This window comes from Hordeum vulgare, chromosome 6H, assembly GCF_904849725.1.
Source record: "Hordeum vulgare subsp. vulgare chromosome 6H, MorexV3_pseudomolecules_assembly, whole genome shotgun sequence".
Classification (NCBI taxonomy): domain Eukaryota; kingdom Viridiplantae; phylum Streptophyta; class Magnoliopsida; order Poales; family Poaceae; genus Hordeum; species Hordeum vulgare.
In genome coordinates, this window is record NC_058523.1 from 222,052,493 (window position 1) to 222,067,840 (window position 15,348).

At 44.0% G+C, this 15,348-nt stretch overlaps 1 pseudogene; it reads right to left on the reverse strand.

Annotated features, from left to right (window-relative positions):
* Positions 1-7,549: 7,549 nt before the first annotated feature.
* On the reverse strand, positions 7,550-8,236 carry LOC123405325 (annotated as a pseudogene).
* Positions 8,237-15,348: the final 7,112 nt, after the last annotated feature.

The window sequence follows — 15,348 nt, forward strand, 5'->3', positions numbered from 1 at the left end:
TTTAAAAGCCTTCCCGTGAGGCCAGAAATGGTCTTTGTGAAGGAAAGATAATTTTTATTGCTTTCAAAAATATTTAGGAAAAATTAGGGAAACTCAATGGATATATTTATTGCATATGTATGAGTTTCAACACATGGTCATGTTCAAAATATTGGTCAAACCCCTCCAAAACCATTCCTGCCTATTTCAACCTTTTGGAATATTTCTATAAGAAATATTCTCAATAAATTCCAGTAAAATTCTAGCATGTCACCTAGGATATGTTTGATGATCTTGCCAAGTTTCATCTCAATCCAAGTTGATTTGACTCCCTTAATTATTCTAAAACCCTATCTGTCCAGATTCAAATTTGAGCAACTCATCATTGTCAAGTATCTTCAAATGTGCTCAAATTTTGTGGACATGTTCTAATACTCCAATAATGCATCACCACAAAGTGGTACATCAAGGAGAAAAGAAGAACTTATCCAAGCCCCTCGAAACCCTCTCTGTTGATTTCTGACTTTGTGAAACTTTACATTATAAAGTTTATCAAATTGACCCCAAACTTTTTGTGCATGCCTTAATGCTCAAATAATGCCCCATACCAAATATTGGATTTGTGGGAATTGATTTGAATAGTTTTGTAAGCAGAAAGACATTTCATCCAATTTCAAGGGTTTTCCAAGTCTACATTGGAAACCTTCTCCACCAAATCCCAAATTTTGTGTCCAAGCTTATTTTCATCTATTATTTGACCCTGTCAAGTTTCAAAATCATTGAAGTCCATATGGTTGCTCTGCCACTTATCAAACACCTTATTGGCTACTTTGGCCCCTTCCACTTTAACCCTTGAGCTCAACTTTTTACCACAGCTTCACATAGTTACATTTTACCTCCAGTAATGTTTCCATGGCCATTGGGCAATTATTGGAGAGAGCATCCATGTGACTACTCCTCATTTTACCATTGGAATCACTATTTTACCCCTCTTGCCTCACTTCTGCTTAAGCCAAAGCCCCCATCTCTTTCCAGAGGGTGCCTAGCATACCAAGGCATTGTTTCAAGCCAAGAGATGTCATGCTCATTTGGAGAAAATGAGAAGCACATCCTCAAATTGATTTATGGCTAAAAGGTAGCTTTGTACATCAAGTGCTAGCTACACCTCTTGGCTTGAGCTGAAACTTTGCAGAAATGTAGTCCTTCCATGCCTAAGACTGCTAGACGTGCTTTTTCCCCTTTATCACTCAGGTAATTGACCTCACCATTAGCCCTAAGTTTGTTGTTGCAAACTTAACCTCAGTCAACAGCCATTCAAATCAACTCCACTAGAGACCAAACTCCTCACTCACCTTCCAGATAGCATGCCCCACCTACCAGACAACTTTGACTGGTCGTTAGGGCCCTCTTGGCACTAGTGCCCGTGGTGACCACCATCCTGGACTGTAATAAGGGTGCTCTGCACCTTCTTGCTTTCCTCCAGACCATTTCTGGCCAAACCAGCTTGTCTAAGCATGTCTCAGCATCTTATTTTGACAATTCCAAGCATCTCCATCCACCAGCTAGCCTCCAAACTCCTTCTGTGGTGTGTGGCATCCCTGCACAGAAAGCTCCAGAGAGCTCCCGATCGCTCTCTTCCTCTTTCCCCTCTTATTCCCTCTCTCCCCGAGCCTCTGCGGCTCTGGAATCTCTTCCTCTCTCCCTTGGGCTCCTCCTGAGCATCACTCCTCCTCCAGGGCTCTCTCCCCTCCTCCATGACCGGCTGTGGCCAAAGCTCCCCCACTGGGAGCAGCTCCGAATCGAGCAACCAGGGCTCCCCCTCGCCCCTGGGTTCTCCGGTGAGCCCTCCCCGTTGCTACGCATTCCCCCTTAGTGCCCCATCTCCTCCCTAGGCACCGCACGCCCGAGGCCTGTGAAGGCCAGCGGCCTCCCTCGTAGCCACCCCAACCGGTGCCGCTGCCGCCCCTCCCCGCTAGCGCGTAGGATGTGGTCGGCCGCGGCGCAGCCGCCCGAGCTCGCAGGTGTGCCTGGCCTCGCTGGAGGTAGCGAGGGGAGCAAGAGCCGGTGCGCCCTCGAGCTCGTGCCCCTCCCATGCGTGAGCGGGAGGTGGGAGATGGAACTAGCACGTGTGGCCCCCACGTTAGCCTCACGCTGGTCGGGCGCCCGAGATAAGTGGTCGCGCCTAAATTCAAAACCTATCCAAATATGTGCATGGCACATTTTTCGAGAGCAACTTTCTGTGGAGCATCCATTTAAATCCAAATCTGAATATATTTGGCCCCACTTTGTAAATTCCTAGCATATTCAAATCAACTCCAATTGGAGTGATTCGAATTTCTATAGCCACCTAATATCATGCCCCATTTTTGAAGCCTTGGTCAACATTTTTGTGTGACTTACTTCTGTTGCAATAAATAAATAGCTTCCTATTGCTATGTATTCCATATTAGAAATTTCTAAAATATTCATTTCAACTCCAAATCCAATGAAACAACTTTGTAAATATTTCTAAAATTGTTCTCTGTTAAATGGGTGCCTCCACTCATTTTTATCATAATATTTTCTGTGGGCTTCATAAAGAATCCCCTACCCCTCCTTTCTTCCATTCAGAAATCCCCGGTGATCCAAACCTTCTATGGCAAGCTTCAGGTATTTTTCTTATGACCAGAGAGGTCCAACAAAAATATAACTTATATTTATGTAGCACTTTTATTTCTGCCTATTGTGTGTCTTACCATGATGGTTTCCGATCATAGTTGACGGGAAGTCGAAGTACTCGGAGTTGGAGAGGAAGGCCTCGAAGACCCGATGACTTATGTGAGCAAAGGCAAGCACCCCTTTGACCTTGACTGAGCATATGTTATATTGCATGTTAAGATAGCAAGTATTTCCATTGCATATGATCATAAGTGCTGGTAAATCACTATGGTGATGTTACCGACGGCTCCTCCGGAGCACATGCATTGAGCTTGATCCTACCCCTTGAGGATCATCCTACTATCATGTAGACAAGTAATGCTAGAGTAAATTGCATGAGCATGTTGTTGGTATAACTCAAGGAGTTTATAAAACCCCATCAGGTGCCACTAATGCCCGAGGGTGATGATGAGTCAGGTGGCCACTTTTGGTGAAGTGGTGCACCGGGTATTTTGAGTGAGTATGGTTTCAGAAATGGGATTAGATTTATGATGTGTCGACCGTCCCAACCTTACCAGTACGACCACGTTACCCCTTATGGGACGGGTCTATGATGATTACTCTGGTCGGTGCTAGCAAAGAGCCACATTACTAGTGGCGGGAGGTCACTCTCGTGATGGGGTCGTGCCAGGTAGGATTACTATGCCATTTTGATGAGTTCCAGGCACATTGTTGGTCCCTGCATGGTTGATACTATCCAGAGTCGGTGCTCGTAAGACGTACAACATGTGGGTTGGGTACAAATCGAGTGGACCTCTTTCTCTAGTATCGTCAGGGGAAAGGCATTGATCGGGTACTTACCTCGGGTATGTTATATACCGCGAGTCGTGGATGACACGAAAGTTTCCTGGATCTCGTGGGTCCAGCGTACTGCCTCTGCAGAGTGTAAAACTATTCGAATAGTCGTGTCCACGGTCAAGAACAGTTGGGTAATCCTAATTAAACTACGCCCAGTTATTTCCGCATAAACCAAGTGTGTGTGAGTGGTGATAAAAAGGAGTTATTATGAAGGTAATGATATGACCAAGTTTGGTGACTTGGCATATAGGGTGAACCCGGATGGTTCAGCCCTCGGAAGATATATTGATATCTGTAACCTGTTCTTCAAAAGTAATTCTTTGACTTAATGCATATTCATGATCAACCCTTATTGCGAGCTAGCACGCTACCTAGTCAGAATGCATGTAGGTTAAGGCTGATTGTATGGATTCACGCTTTCAACCAATAATCTAGCTATTGGTCCAGTTTGGTGTGTTGGCCTTTAAGGCCCTATATATGTAAGACCCAACATCAATGGTCATTTATTGTATAAATGGTATGTATGGATGTAAGACTCTTATTATTCAGTTTCTGTGTGTTCGGTGAGCATTGATCTCTGGGATCACTGAGCACGATCGTTTGGCGATCTCGACTCGTAAGTCGGGGTCCCCACATATTAATAACATCATATCACAATTAACCTGTAGAACAAAACGGATCTACTCAAACATCATAGGATAGCAACATATTATTGGGAAATAGTATGTAGTGTTGAGCACCATGTTTAAGTAGAGAGTTATAGCGAGAAAAGAGGTGCTACACCGCTGCATAAAGGGGGAGAGAATTGGTGTTGACGGCAGCAAGATTGTTGATTTAGATCGCTGTCACGCTCCTTGCCCCGGCGGCACTTCGACACCACCGGGAGAGAGGGGAGAGAGCCTCCCCTCCTTATTATTCTTCCTTGGCCTCCCCCAAGATGGGAGGATAGTTCCCCCTCTTTTCCATGGCCTCCATGGGGGCGGAGGTGCAGGAGCCCCTCCGAGATTGGATATCCCTCTCGGTTCTCTTGTGTTTCGCGTTCCTGTTTTCTGGCCCTTCACCGTTTCTTACACTTCCGGAGATCCGTAACTCACACCAGGCTGAAATTTTGAGGGCAATTTTTATCCATAAATTAGCTTTCTTGCACCCTAAGAAGATCCCCAACCGACTTACAAGGTGGCCAGTAGGCACCACCCCGTGCCAGGGGGTATGGGTCGCGCCCTGGTACCTAGTGGAGGTCGTGGGCCTCCGTTTGCGTTGATTCGACGTCCCAAAAATCACATATATTCCAAAATAATTCTCTGTAAATTTTTATGATTTGATATGGATATTCTACGAAACAAAAAACATGCAACAAACATGAACTAGCACTTGGCACTGGATGAGTATGGTAGTCCAATAAATCATAAAAATGTTGCCAAAAATATGTGAAAGTTGTATAATATCGGCATGGAACAATCAGAAATTATAGATACGATGGATACGTATCAGCGCCCGCCAGCGAGGTTGGACCGGGGCCACCCCTAGTGTCACTAGCACGTCGCCTACTGGCCTAAGTTGACGAGTTGAGCGTGGTCAACTAGATGATCGGGCACTGCCGAGTCACTGCGACACTAGTAGAAAACAGGGCTTTGGTCCACTTGATGAAACGCCATTAGTCCCCGTTCACTTACGAACCGGGACCCATGGGGGCATCGGTCCCGGTTCGTGAGGCCAGGCCGCCGGCCAGGCCTCGTGGGACATTGGTCCCGGTTCATCTCGCCCCTTTGGTCCCGGTTCCGGACACGAACCGGGATGAATGTGCCTCGCTCCCGGCCCACAACAATTGGTCCCGGTTTTTGGCTGGAACCGATACTAAATGTTGTCCTTCACTCCCGCTTCCGTCCACAAATCAGGACCAATGCTTTGCCTATATATAACACCCGACCACGAGCAGAGCAGTGCACTGCTCTGTTTTTTTCTACCGGTCGTGGGAGAGCTTTATGGTGCTCTGGCTTACCTCCTATGCACATGAGGTGTTCGATGAAATGCCCAAGGAACACTTAAGCTTTCTCCTCTCGAAGATCCTTGTCCAAGCTCAAATTTCCTCTAGTTTTGGGTAGCTTTGGCGGTTTGTCTGTGTCCCGTCCCCGTCCTCACCGCCGTCGATCCCCCCGCCCATCTCGGCGTCGGCACCATTGTGGTTGGTCTCTTCTTCATATCTTCTTTCTAAAAGAAAAAAGTTCTTACTTGTATGATTTAGATAGATACTTGTGTAATTTTCTTACTTCTATTATTGTTTGTTATTATATAGTGCGATGGTTTTGGTATCCGCCTCCGTCGGCCCTCGTCCTTTCTATCATTCAGATGTGGTATATATTATCTTTTATAACTATCTATTTTATTTAGTGTTTACGACAATTATGCCGAACAACGTGACATAGATTTTTTATCTAGGAGGTATGTGAACCGGAAATTCGAACCGACATACAAATTCTTGTCGAGAAGTAAAATTTGGTTGAAAAATAAAATGGTAACTTGAAAGAAAAATTACAAAGAGTTGAAGAGGGGAAGATGATATTAGAGTTGGATGTTGCCGATGTGCGTGACGATCACAAGATCAAGATGAATGCAATGCGCTTGAAGATTATAAACATTAGAAAATATGCCATTCATACTGGGGCTTGGTATCATTATGCCGTTGGATCAATTTGTACCTTAGTTGCGATTATGATCACATTTGTTGTTGCATTTAAGAACGTTATGTATTTATTTTGGTCACTACTGTACTTTGGCTAATTTTTCGATTCATGATATGTTGTGATGGTGTTTAATACACGCACCCATGTAGAAAAAGCGAAATAAGTTCGAAAAATTAAATGCCTTTTGTAGCATATGAGTTTTTCGTATGAAACCATCATACTTCGAGAGAGATTGTCTCATTTGTACACGAAGTGCATCCAGTTTTTGCGGCAACCCTCTCAATTTTTTAGTACATGCTATGTTGGTGAAATGATGATACCATGCCAACTTTCAACCTATTAAGAGTTGATTTGTAGTGCTTTTCAATTTCTCGGTCATTTAGCTCCAAAAATCAGTAAAAGCATGAAAAATACCAAATGAAGTAAAAAAAAAGTGTTGAAAACTGAAGATGTGGCCTTGAATGGTTCATTTGAACACACAAAAAGTTTGGAGTTCAAATAAGTTCGAAAAAACGAAATGCCCTTTGTAGCAGATGAATTTTCATATGAAACCCTCATACTTCGAAAGAGATTGTCTGATTTGTACACGAAGTGCATCCAGTTTTTGCGGCAACCGTCTCAACTTTTTTGCACATGCTATTTGGGTGAAATGATGATACCATGCCAACTTTCAACCTATTAAGAGTTCATTCGCAGTGCTTTTCAATTTCTTGGTCATTTAGCTCCAAAAAAATCAGTAAAAGCATGAAAAATACCAAATGAAGTCAGAAAGTGTTGAAAAGTGAAGATGTGGACTTGAATAGTTCATTTTGAACACACAAAAAGTCTGGAGTTCAAATAAGTTCGAAAAAATGAAATGCCTTTTGTAGTAGATGAGTTTTCGTATGAAACCTTGAGACTTCGAAAGAGATTGTCCGATTTGTACACAAACTGCATCTAGTTGTTGCGGCAACTGTCTCAACTTTTTAGCACATGCTATGTGGGTGAAATGATGATACCATGCCAACTTTCAACCTATTAAGAGTTCATTTGTAGTGCTTTTCAATTTCTAGGTCATTTAGCTCCAAAAAATCAGTAAAAGCATGAAAATTACCAAATGAAGTCGGAAAGTGTTGAAAATTGATGATGTGGCCTTGAATGGTTCATTTTGAACACACAAAAAGTCTGGAGTTCAAATAAGTTCGAAAAAATGAAATGCCTTTTGTAACATATGAGTTTTCGTATGAAACCCTCATACCTCGAAAGAGATTGTCGATTTGTACACGAAGTGCATCCTGTTTTTGCGGCAACCCTCTCAACTTTTTAGCACATGCTATGTGGGTGAAATGATGATACCATGCCAACTTTCAACCTATTAAGAGTTCATTTGTAGTGCTTATCAATTTCTGGCTCATTTATGTCTAAAAAATTAGTAAAAGCATGAAAAATACCAAATGAAGTCAAAAAGTGTTGAAAATTGATGATGTGGCCTTGAATGGTTCATTTTGAACACACAGAAAGTCTCGAGTTCAAATAAGTTCGAAAAAATGAAATGCCTTTTGTAACACATGACTTTTCGTATGAAACCCTCATACTTCAAAAGAGATTGTCCGATTTGTACACGAAGTGCATCTACTTTTTGCGGTAACCCTCTCAACTTTTTAACACATGCTATGTGGGTGAAATGATGATACCATGCCAACTTTAGACCTATTAAGAGTTCATTTGTAGTGCTTTTCAATTTATGGGTCATTTAGCTCCAAAAAATCAGTAAAAGCATGAAAAATACCAAATGAAGCCAGAAAGTGTTGAAAATTGATGATGGGCCTTGAGGTCGACGTCGAGGGTGTAGCGGGTGGGCATGAGGTGGGTGAAGTTGACGAGCTTGAGGAAGACCTTGACACGGGACTTCTTTGCCGTCTTCTTGGCCGAGTCCTTGTGGATCACCTTCTTCGGGTATTTGGCCAGGCCGCGACCAGGCAGTGCCCGTAGGGGCGGTCATGGGTTCCCTCCTCAAACACGGGCACGATCACCACCTTCTTTCCGGCGTACCTCCCCTGCAGCAGGATCACTGCCTTGCCCGGCTTCAGGAACTTCACCATCTTCCTTCTCCTCTCCTCGCGTTGCGCTGCCGCCGATGGGTTTCGGGTTGGGTGAGGGGTTGGAGGTTATGGGCGGGGGAAATCTGGCGGCGTGGGTAGGGAGGAGATTATATAGGGTTGGCGGTGCTAGGGTTTCGCCGAATCATGTGAAGAATAGATCTTGTTTTCTATGTCTCTTCACCAAGCACCTCGGCCGTGGCAGGCACAGGCCATTCGTGTCGGTTTGTAGCACCAATCGGGACCAAAGATATCCTTTCGTGTCGGTTGGTAGAGCAAACCGGGACCAAAGACTCCCTTTAGTGTCGGTTTGCGGCACAAACCGGGACTAAAGGTCTCTTCTTCCCGCCCGTTAGGCTCCTCAAAATGGACCTTTAGTCTCGGTTTGTTCCACAAACCGGGAGAACAGGTTATAGCATATATGGCGGGAGTTATCGAATTTTCCCCAACCTCTCCCATTTGCCCCGCGCCCCTGCCGCCGATCCATTCCTCCTCCTCGTCGCTGCCGTCACCTAGCCCGTCGTCGTCGCCCCCCCCCCCCCCGCCACGAGCCCGTCATCGTTGCCACCCCCGAGACCATTGTCGTCGCCGCTCCCTCCCCGAGCCCATCGTCGTCGTCGCCCCCGAGCTCGTCGTCGTCGCTACCCCCGCCCCGAGCCTGTCGACGACCTCGACCCCGGCCTCGACCCCGACACCGACCCAAACCTATGGTGAGACATCCCCATGCCTAGGGTTCTTGATAGGATATGATTCTTGTATATTTGCAAAATATTTGCTCAAGCCCCGAATGTTGTTGCGGAAATATTTGCAAAATTTACATATTGTGTTTTATTATTGTATATTTGGTGTCATACTTGCATGTTGAGAAAAACAGGTAGTGGGTGCTAGCTAAATTCAAATGAGATGATTACTGTATAAATGATAACTAGAAAGTAAAACATTAAACAATAAGAAAATTTTCTGAGGGGAATTTGTCTCGACGTCGACGATGCCTGGCCCGCATCCTCATCGTCGAGTGATCAGCGAAACATGCTTGATAGGCGCAAGCATGTCCGGGACTAGGCTCCGCCAGGCTATCACTTGGAGGTGCTACCTTCCGGGGGCGCACCCTAGTGAGGAATCCGGGTCTCATCGTTGACTTGGAGCTTCTTTGGTGGCGGTCGCGTGGGCCATTATCGGTGCTGAGGGAGCTGGCCCCCATGAAGGTGGTATGTCGTTGTGTCAAGGAGGAGGACGAGCACGTCTGTCGCTACATGGCTGCGTTGGATGCCAGGTTCTCCAATACGTGCCAGGTTCTCCAGGAACATCACCCGAGCTATGATCTGGTGATGGTTCCTTATCTTTGGGTTGCCACCGCCTGCACCGTGAGACGTCAATTGAGTTTTTATTAGTGATATTGTATGATAATATTCGATATGTATTAGTGATAATATCGGTTATGTTTCCGTTTGTCGTTGCTCCTTGTATGACTTTCATGAGTTGTTAAATGAGTATGATGATGATGAGTTATATGTCATTTATTTGATGTATGGAACGGGTTGACTTTAGGTGTCGTGGGGGTCGCTTCACCATCTTTTCCTTGTGATCTAGATAGAGGAAGAATCCCGACTATTGTCGTCGGGGTCGCTTCTCCTTCTTTTCCTTGTGCTACATATTTGTAATGCACTAGGGAAAGGAGGAGTAGTGACCATCACCGACGGTCGAAATATCAGAGGGAGTGCCCACCATATACGTGAGATGAGAGTTTAGGAAGGAAAGACTCGACAGGCCTAAAGTCAACCCGTTGCATATTGAGTAATAGTGATATGTGTGTAGATCAATTTTAGGAAGGAAATGTCTGACGATGAAAGGAAATTCGCTATGTGCGAATACTGCCAAGAGGAGCGCGGCCTGTGCGACACGCCTCACCTAGTTGATGATAGGCGCTTCAGCATCATGCTCGATGAGGACTTCGAAGTGGATAAAGTAAGTCACGACGACAAGTCTTTTTTCGTAATTAAGCATGACATCTTTTGATTCAACTTATAATTTTTATTTTTTACTATTCTACTAGCGTATCCCCTTCCATGCAAGAATTTATGTCTTGGATAAGATTGGTTTGAGTACTGAAAAAACTATGGAGGTAAAGATAGTTCACTTGAGGACCGAGCATGGTTATACTTTTGCCGTGAAGTTGTACAACGCAGACACCTACTCCTTTTTTGAATGCAAAACTTGGGTAGCACTATGCAAGGCTTATGCATTTGAGCCAAATATGCTTATCACCTTTGATATTCGTCCAGAAGATGAAATTGAAGGTAATATCAACATCTGGGTCGATGTGCAGACGCCTCCAGTTCTACCATTATGTGAGTTTCTCAACCATATTTATTAAGTAATTTATATTGTTTATTTAAAAATAGTTGACAACTTATTTCCATGGACAGCTTATTTTCATTCTTCAAAAAATGTACGGAAGATGGTAGACAGAACCTATTACTACAATGATGAAGCAGGATCAACTTGGAAGGAGAAACATCATCTTGTCGCATTTATCAATGATCTTGACAATTACAATACCTATCAGCAAACTCCCCCATATTATGATCAATACGTGTCACTAATGCACGTGGTGAACTACGGTAACATGCATGGAGATTGCATGGTACGATTTTCTACTATTACGACATCCGTGCATCTTTTGCATAAATTCTTGTAAAACTAAACTACATTGATAGCTACAAAGTTAATACTATGTTTTTCAACAGAAAATCCCGCAAGATTGTGTGCCTCATCTGATGTTTCCAAGAGGTCGCGTTGATTTTATGAGCATACGACCAGCACGGCCAAATCAGCCTAGAATCTGCATCACTCATGTCCATACCGGATTTCTAAAACAGATGAAATGACAGTCAAAGATTGGAAAAAATGTATGGTCGATCGTAGAGAGCTACTTGGAAGCAACATTGTGCGTAGGCCCAGAATGGGAGACAAGATGATCTCCATTCTCCATAATGGAGAGTCAGGGCCTATCTTGTTTTATGATATTCTACCTAAGAGAGGGTAGAGTAGGTCCTATGAGAGACGAGTAGGTCCTAGGCACAATGTGTTATTATGTGCTACAATGTGTTACAGTTGATGATGATGAGGAGGAGGAGTTGTGATTATGACTAGTGACCAACTTTTTTTATATGATGTCTCATTAACGAAAATGATGATTAAATAGTGTTGGTGGTAATGACTATGATGATTATTAGGTATAGTGATGCAAGAATTTTTATATTAATATGATGATGATGATGTTGATCATGATTATCATGATGATTTGTTATTATGATCATGATTAGTTATTATATCATTGGGGGAGGAAAGTGGATTAGATTCATGTGTGGATGAATCTTCGACGTTGTTCATTAGCCTAGATGTCGTAAATGAATGGTCGGGACGCCACAATACCTAATAGACCGAGGATAACTTGCTAAAGTCGTTACTTCTACATCACGGAGAAAGAGAGGACACTTCTTTCTATTAGCTATATAACACAATATGAAACCCCTAAATTAACCCTCCAAAACCCCCAACACCCCCCCATTCAAACAAAACCCACCTCCTGGTCCCGGTTGGTATTACCAACCGGGACTATAGGCCCTCCTGCCTGGGCTCCCCGTAGAGGCCACGTGGAGGCCCTTCTGTCCCGGTTGGTAAAGGAACCGGGACTAAAGGTTTTGGGCTTTAGTTTTGGCCCTTTAGTCCCGATTCCGAAACAGGGGCTAATGGGCCTCTAAAACCGGGACAATGGGCCATTTTCTACTAGTGCGAGTGGGCCAGCCCCCACCTTAGCCTATGAAATGTTGGAGAAGGTCATTAGCCCATAATTAACTTGTTTAGTTAACTAAAATAGTTAATTTGAAATAATTAGGTCACTAACATGTGGTCTTTGGTAGATAATTAGTTGGTTAGATTAAAATAAAACCCATATTAAAGGCCACTCTCTATGACATGTGGGGCCTGATAACCCACAAGTATAGGGGATCGCAACAGTTTTCGAGGGTAGAGTATTCAACCCAAATTTGTTGACTCGACACAAGGGGAAGCCAAAGAATATTCTCGAGTATTAGCAGTTGAGTTGTCAATTCAACCACACCTGGAAGACTTAGTATCTGCAGCAAAGTATCAGTAGCAAAGTAGTGTGATAGCAACAGTAGCAACGGTAATAGTAGCAGAAGTGACAGCAGTAGTAACAGAGTAACACTAGCAGCAGTGACAGTAGTAGCGACAGAGTAACAGTAGCAAAAGTGACAGTAGTAGCAGCAAAGTAACATAGCAAGGCCAGTAAGAAAAACTCGTAGGCATTGGATCGGTGATGGATAATTATGTCGGATGATATTCATCATGCGACAGTTATAACACGGAGAGATATGTACCTAGCTCCAGTTCATCAATGTAAGGTAGGCATGTATTCCGTATATAGTCATACATGCTTAGGGAAAAGAACTTGCATGACATCTATTGTCCATCCCTCCCGTGGCAGCGGGGTCCTAATGGAAACTACGGGATATTAAGGTTCTCCTTTTAATAGAGAACGGGAACAAAGCATTAGCACTTAGTGAATACATGAACTCCTCATACTATGGTCATCTCCGGGAGTGGTTCCAGCTATTGTCACTCCAGGGTTGCCGGTTCATAACACATAGTCGGTGGCTTCAACTTGCAAGATAGGATCAGGATAAAACACATATATTGACGAGAACATAATAGGTTCAGATCTGAAATCATGGCACTCGGGCCCTAGTGACAAGCATTAAGCATGGCAAAGTAGTAGCAACATCAATCTCAGAACATAGTGGATACTAGGGATCAATCCCCATCAAAACTAACTCGATTACATGATAGATCTCATCCGACCCATCACCGTCCATTAAGCCTACGATGGGATTACTCACGAACGGTGAAGAGCATCATGGAATTGACGATTAAGGAAGGTTGGTGATGACGATGGTGACGATCTCCCCTCTCCGGAGCCCAGAACGGACTCTAGATCTGCCCTCCAGAGGAAGAACAGGTGGTGGCGGCGCCTCCGTATCGTAAAACGCGATGAACTCTTCTCCTTCATTTTTTTCCGGAGGAAAGGGACTAAATAGAGCTGGAGTTGGAGGCGGTGAGCTCCGTGGGCCCCACAAGCCTGCTAGGAGCGGCCAGGGGGCCCGCGCCTGGTGGGCTTGTGGGCTCCTCGCTCCACTCCTCTTGTTGATTCTTGCGCCAGTATTTTTATATATTCCACAAAAAATCCTCGTAAATTTCCAAGTCATTTTGAGAACTTCTATTTCTGCGCAAAAACAACACCATGGCAATTCTGCTGAAAATAGCGTTAGTCCGGGTTAGTTCCATTCAAATCATGCAAATTAGAGTCCAAAACAAGGGCAAAAGAGTTTGGAATTGTAGATACAGCGGAGAGGTATCAACTCCCCCAAGATTAAAGCCTTGCTTGTGTTCAAGCAGTTCAGTTGACAAACTGAAAGAGACAAAAGAAAAACTTTTACGAACTCTGTTTGATCTTGTTTCTGTAATTATGCTAACTCATATTCATATTTCTAGCAAGATCATAAGCAAACCACATAAGCAATGACAATTACACTACTAGGAAAAGGCTTGCTAATGGCGCACCATTTTTTGCTACTAATGGCGCACTATAGGTGCGCCACTAGCATCACGCCATTAGATTTTTTACTAATGGCGCACTACAAGTGCGCCATTAGTATCTGGTATACTAATGGCGCACCAGGTAGTGCGCCATTAGTATTGCTCATGGTGCGCCATTAGTATCTGGTATACTAATGGCGCACCAGGTAGTGCGCCATTAGTATATATCCTGGTGTGCCATTAGTATAGATCCCGGTGCGCCATTAGTATAGATACTGGTGCGCCATTAGTATATATCCTGGTGCGCCATTAGTATAGCTTATGGTGCGCCATTAGTATGCCTCCCAGGGCCATATTTACCCATATGCTCAGGCTTACTAATGGCGCACTAGTGTGCTGAGTAATGCGCCACTAGTATGAATATTAGGTATTTATTTTATTTTTTTCTGATTTTTGCACAGATTACAAAATATATTATTGCATAGAATATAGATAGCACAACATATAAACAACAGATTTATCGAATACAATAGAAGATTAGTCTCCGAATACAATTCATCATATTAGTCTCCGAATTTAAAATACCGAACAAAGTTAGAACATTACAAGTCTCGAGACCGCGAGTAGCGAGTTTGTCTTCACATTACAAGTCGATATATCGACCATCTAAACTACCATCACATATAGAAGAGAGCTGCGGTCATCACGATGAGCATAATCGCAATGAAACTGGTCTTCATCCGGTTCCTCCAACGCTCCCTCCTCTCTCCCGCTAGATAGCGCGCGTATCTAACTTCCGCCTCCGCCCTTGTGGTGTACCCTTTGTAACTGTTACCGCTAAATCGGTGAAACTGTCTCCGACACTCCTCCCAGTCGTCGTAGACTCCAGGAACCTTACCCTTGTACACGACATACGACGGCATCTCTATGCACTAGCCAAACAAAACGTTAGTAGCAATTCACAGAGACATCCAAGTTCATTAAAGTTTAATATTACAACTATAACAGCACGATTCATGGTCCTACTAATAAATAGCATCGATTATATATAAGTTGAACGACTGTCCAAACCAAAGAGACATACCAGTTCATTAAAGTTTAATATTGCAACATGAATTAGTAGCGATTCACGGGAACGTGGATGAAGCCGCCGTCTTTCGTGATGGTCATGAAATTGCGGTCGTTGTCAGCCTGCATTTGTAGCATTGTATCTATCTCACTATTGGACAGCGGAGATCTGAGATAGAACTTCCCCGAGGTACGAAGGACATCTTGATGGATGATTTCCGCAAACTCCGACTGGATGCGAAAGAATTCTTGTCTGATGTCCGCATCCTGGATTGCCGACAAGCGTGCGGCCCAATCTTTGAGATTATTTGGTAGCCTAAGGTGATTAATGTCCCGTATGATCGCCCGCATGTGATGGAGGGCGTAGTAGGCATCCTTCTGACTGCCAGGCGGCTGCTTGATGCAGGCGAACGTCGTATTGTGGGTGA